The 5,739-nt window shown below is 44.9% G+C and overlaps 1 protein-coding gene across 1 annotated transcript in view; it reads right to left on the bottom strand.

The window, feature by feature from the left end:
• The window catches only part of LOC122540254 (rhotekin-like), a 35,013-nt gene that overhangs the window by 24,661 nt on the left and 4,613 nt on the right, over positions 1–5,739 (bottom strand). The window lies entirely within an intron of this gene.

The following is a 5,739-nucleotide window of genomic DNA, read 5'->3' as shown; positions in this document are numbered from 1 at the left end:
GGCGGGAATTGAACCCGGGTCTCCGGCGCTGTGAGGCAGCAGTGCTAACTGCTGAGCCACTGTGCCACCCCATTCCCTTCTCCCACAACTTCCTATCAAATGTATTGATATCATTTGCTTCAGTCACTTCCTGTGGAAATGGCTTGCCCATTGCCCCCACTCTCTGATTGAGGAGGTTTCTCCTGCAGTCTCCTGATAGGTTTTCACCTCATCTGAGACCGAAATGATCATTCCCTTATTGTGAGGTTCCTGACTTCCCAATAAAGGGAAAAAGCCATTCAGTAACTACATTACCAGTTCTTTTAGAATCTTGAATGAGCATGTATGAGAACCATAGAGTCATAGAGATGTACAGCACAGAAACAGACACTTCGGTGCAACTCATCCATGCCAACTAGCTATCCTAACCTAATCTAGTCCCATTTGCCAGCACTTGGCCCATATCCTCTAAACCCTTCCTAATCATATACCCATCCACATGCCTTTTAATCGTAATTGTACCAGCTTCTACCACTCCCTCTGGCAGCTCATTCCATACATGTACCACCCTCTGCGTGAAAAAGTTGCCCCTTAGGACTGTTTCATATCTTTCTCCTCTCACCATAAACCTATGCCCTCTCACTCTGGATTCCTCCGACCCCAGGGAAGAGACTTTGCCTATTTACCCTATCCACGTCCCTCATGATTTATAAAAGTTCACACCTCAGCCTCCGATGCTCCAGGGAAAACAGCCCCCAGCCTATTCAGCCTCTCCCCATAGTTCAAACCCTCCAAACCTGACAACACTCTTGTAAATCTTTTCTGAATTCTTTCAAATTTCACAACATCCTTCCTCTCGGAGGGAGACCAGAACTATATACAGTATTCTTAAAATTGCTTAACCAACATCAAGGAATTTGGTACTAAATTAAACTCTGGACAAGATATAAAGTTTCAGAATGTCTTTCCTTTCAGGTGGATTATCTTTAAGTGTGGGTTGCGATAGTAAATTCCATTTTAAAAAGTTTGACAATTTGTTTTTCAAATTTATCCAAAGGAATTCGAAGGATTATGATCAGTCTCATCCCACTTCGTCATGTACCTGTGACTGAAACATACACCAGGGATTTTGAGAGTCCATAATAGAAAGGGTTACCTTCTGCATGGTCATTATCTCTTTTGGAGATGGTTTAATTTGTTGGAGAAGTGTTCTGTTGGTCTTTCTATCACTGACCCTCTCCACCCCACCTTTTGAAGCAGGACAGGACCTATACCAGTCACGAATATGAATTGCTGCTTAAACAGGCTCAGTGATATTTCGACAACGTCGTTGATCAAGATGAGGGAAGGTCATTGATGAAGCAACTGAAGATGGTTGGGCCTAGGACACCATCCTGAGGAGTTCCTGCAGAGATGTCCTGGAGCTGAGATGACTGACCCTCCAACAACCACAACCATCTTCCTATGTGCCAGGTAAGACTCTAACCAGTGGAGAGTTTGTTCTCTGATATCCATTGATTCTAATTTTGCTAATTTTGATGCCACATTCAGTCAAATGCAGCCTCGATGTGAAGGGCTGTCCCTCTCCCCTCCCTCTGGAATTCAGCTCCTTTGTCCACATTTGAACTAAGGCTGGAATGAGGTCAGGAGCTGGATCAGAGTGGTGCTGGAAAAGCACAGCAGGTCAGACATCTTCCGAGGAGCAGGAAAATCGATGTTTCCGGCAAAAGCCCTTCATCAGGAATAGAGGCAGAGAGCCTGAAGGGTGTGCTGAGCTGGAAGTTTGGAACTGGGGTGAGGTGGGGGACGGGGAAATGAGGAAACTGGTGAAGTCCACATTGATGCCCTGGGGTTGAAGTGTTCCGAGGCGGAAGATGAAGCGTTCTTCCTCCAGGCGTCGGGTGGTGTGGGAGCGGCGGTGAAGGAGGCCCAGGCCCTCCAAAGTGCATGAACTCTCAATTTCCCACGTTGTACTCGATCTGCCATTTTGCCCACTCTCCTAACCCTGTCCAAATCCTTCTGCAGCCTCCCCACCTCCTCAATGGTACCTGTCCCTCTACCTATCTACTGCCAAGCTTCTATCCACGCTAACACCTTCCCTCTGACGCCATGGGAGAGGGAAGGTGTTAGCTTACTCAGCAGCCTCTTGCGTGGTACCTTCTCAAGGCCTTGTTGAAGTCCACGTAGATACCATCCATTGGCTCTCCTTGGTCTGACCTGCTCGTTACTTCCTCAAAGAATTCTAGCAGATTTGTCAGGCATGACCTCCCTTTGATGGAACCATGTTGACTTTGCCCTATCTACCTCCTTGCAAGTATTCAGAAATCTCATCCTTCACAATGGATTCTGGGATCTTATCCACGACCGAGGTTAGATTAATCAGTCTGTAATTTTCTGTCTTTTGCCTTACTCCCTTTTTAACATCGGCATCATGTTTGCCATTTTCCAGTCCTTTGGGACTCTCCCTGATTCTAGCAATTTCTGAAAGATCACCAGTAACACCTCCACTATCTCTACAGCTATCTCCCTTAGAACTCTGGTGTGTAGACCATCTGGTCCAGGTGATGTATCCACCTTCAGGCCATTCAGCTTTTCTAGCATGCTCTCTTTGGTGATGGCCATCATATGGCCACCATACTCAGCTCTACCCCCTCACTCTCTTGAATATTTGGGATAGTACTCGTGTCTTCCACTGTGAAGACTAAAGCAAACTAACTATTCAGTTCCTCAGCCATTTTCTGTTCCCCACTATTGTCTCTCTCCAGTGTTATTTTCCAGCAGCCCAATGTCCACTTTTGCCTCTCTTTTGCCCTTTACATATCTGCAGAAACTCTTACAATCTTCCTTTACATTACCATCATATTTAAACTTCTCCCTTCTTATTTTTTTTGTTGCTGTCTGTTGGTCTTTGTAAGCTTCCCAACCCTCTGGTTTCCCATTACTCTTTGCCACATTATATGCTTTTTCTTTTGTTTTTATGCTATCCCTGACCTCCCGAGTCAGCCATCCCTCATCCTCCCTGTACCCTGCTTCCTTTTCCTCAGGATGAGTCTCTGCTGTGTCTCCTGAATTACTCCCAGAAGCCCCTGCCATTGCCGTTCCACTGTCTTTCCTGCTCGGCTCCTCTCCCAGTCATTTATACCCAGTTCCTCCCTCATGCCTTTATTCAGCTGTAACACCGTTTCCTCTGATTCTACCTTCTCCCTCTCAAATTGCAGAGTAATTTCAATCAGATAATGGTCACTGCCTCCGAAGGGTTCCTTCACCTTCAGCTCCCTTATCAAGTCTGCCTCACTGCACAAGACCAAACCCAGTATTGACTGTTCCTCAGTGGGCTCCACCACAAGCTGCTCCAAAAAGCACCTCTTGACATTCCACAAATTCCTTTTCTTGCAATCCACTCTCAACCTGATTTTCCCAGTCTCCCTGCATATTGAAATCCCCGACGATCACTGTAACTTTGCCTTTGCTACACATCTTTTCTATCTCCTGGTGTGGCTTGCGCCCCAGCTCCTGACCACTGTTTGGAGGCCTGTACATGACTCCAACTATGTTTAAATATGCCTTTGCATTTCCTCAAATCTATGCACACAGATTCTATACCACCTGACCCCACTTCGTTTCTTACTGTTGATTTAGTTTTATTCCTTACCAATAAGGCAACACCACCCCCTCTACCTACCTGCCTATCTTTATGATAAGATGTATATCCTGGAATATTCATCTCCCAATCCTGATCCCCTTGCAGCCGTGTCTCCGTGATACGCACTGTGTCATATCTGCCTATTTCAATCTGCACCACAAGCTCATTTCCCTTATTCCTTATACTGTGTGCATTCAGGTATAACACCTTCAGCCCTGTATTAACCATCCCTCTTCTCATTGTCATTCACTTATCCCGTGTGCATGAAGTTGGATGGCTAACTCTTTCCTGTCCTCTTCATGTTTGTGCTGGAGAGTTTAATAACCTCTCCCGAGTTCTGTAATCTCACCCCCCTCCATTAATTTGGGTTATTTAATTTCTCCTGAACCCTCCACTCTCCAACAACAACTACCCCTGCCCCGTTTAGTTTAAGGCCCTGTCCACATCTCTAGTTACATCTCTAGTGCAAACTCTGGCCCCGGCATGGTTCAGATGAAGACCATCCCATCAGAACAGGTCCCTTCTTCCCCAGTACTGGTGCCAATGTATCCATGAATTCAAATCATTTATCCCACACAAAACTTTGAGGTACGTATTTACCTGTTTAATCTCGTTGACCCTGGGCCAATGAGCTCATGGTTCAGGGATCCTGAAATCATTACCTGCTTGCTTCTACTTTTTAATTTAGCTCCAAGCTGCTCACACTCCCTTAGCAGGCCCTCTGCCCGAGTTTTATTGATGTTCATTGGTACCGACATTCCCAGGGTTGTCTCTACTCCCCTTCTTAAACAAGGGAACAACATTTGCTGTCCTCCAGTCTTCGGGAACTACTCCTGTCGACAATGACAACATAAAGATCAAAGCCAAAGGCTCTGCAATCTCCTTCCTGGCTTCCCTGAGAATCTGAGGATAAATCTCATCCGACCCAGGGATCTTATTTATTTTCAGATCTTCCAAATTTGCTAAAACCTCCTCTTTGTCAACTGCAATCCCATCTAATCTAGTAGCTTTATCTCTGTATTTTCACTAACATTGCCCTTTTCCAATGTGAATACTGACAAAAATCATTCATTAAGTCCTATGTCCTATGTCCTCAGATTCCACACCCGACTTCCCATGACTATCTTTGATTGGCCCTAAACCTACTCTAGTCATTCCTTTATTTCTGATATACCTATAGAAGGTCTTCGGGTTTTTCTTGTTCATATCCATCAACAACTGGCTCTTCTTAGCCCTCTCTTTAGATCTTTAGTGGGCGGCACGGTGGCACAGTGGTTAGCAATTACAGAAATGTAGCTCAGGGATGGAAAGTACTAGCAGGATAATGTTCCAGGATACAAATGACGTAGGAAGACTAGAAAGGGGGGGCAAGAGAAGAGGGGGAGTGTCATTTTTGATAAGGGATAACATTACAGCTGTACTTAGGAAGAATATTCCGGGAATATGTCCAGGGACGTTATTTGGGTGGAACTGAGAAATAAGAAAGGGATGATCACCTTATTGAGATTGTATTATAGACCCCCTAATAATCAGAGGGAAATTGAGAAACAAACTTGGAAGGAGATCTCAGCTATCTGTCAGAATAACAGGGTGGTAAAGGTCGGGGATTTTAACTTTTCAAACACAGACTGGGACTGCCATAGTGTTAAGGGCTTAGATGGACAGTAATTTGTTAAGTGTGTACAAGAAAATTTTCTGATGTGCCTACTCAGGGTTAGTAATATCTGGCTTACTCCCAGTCTACAAGCTAATGAGGGTAGGAATAGGAAGAAAGAGCAGTGAATGAACGGCTGAGGAGCTGATACACGGGAAAATCTCCCAGTCAGTATATTAGTCAAGGTTCCAAAGTTGATGTACTCTTGGGAAATAAGGCAGGGCAAGTGACTGAGCTGTCAGTGGGGGAACACTTTGGTGCCAGCAATCATAATTCTATTAGCTTTAAAATAGTGATGGAAAAGGATAGACAAGATCTAAAAGTTAAAGTTCTAAGGATAATTTTTACAGTACAAACTTTCAAAAACTGATTTGGGGCAGACATTCGCAGATAAAGAGATGGCTGGATTACTTACAGTGTGGAAACAGGCCCTTTGGCCCAACAAGTCCATACCAACCCTCCG

The sequence above is a fragment of the Chiloscyllium plagiosum genome, chromosome 3, assembly GCF_004010195.1.
Source record: "Chiloscyllium plagiosum isolate BGI_BamShark_2017 chromosome 3, ASM401019v2, whole genome shotgun sequence".
Taxonomy (NCBI): domain Eukaryota; kingdom Metazoa; phylum Chordata; class Chondrichthyes; order Orectolobiformes; family Hemiscylliidae; genus Chiloscyllium; species Chiloscyllium plagiosum.
This window is presented reverse-complemented; position numbering and strand designations above follow the sequence as displayed.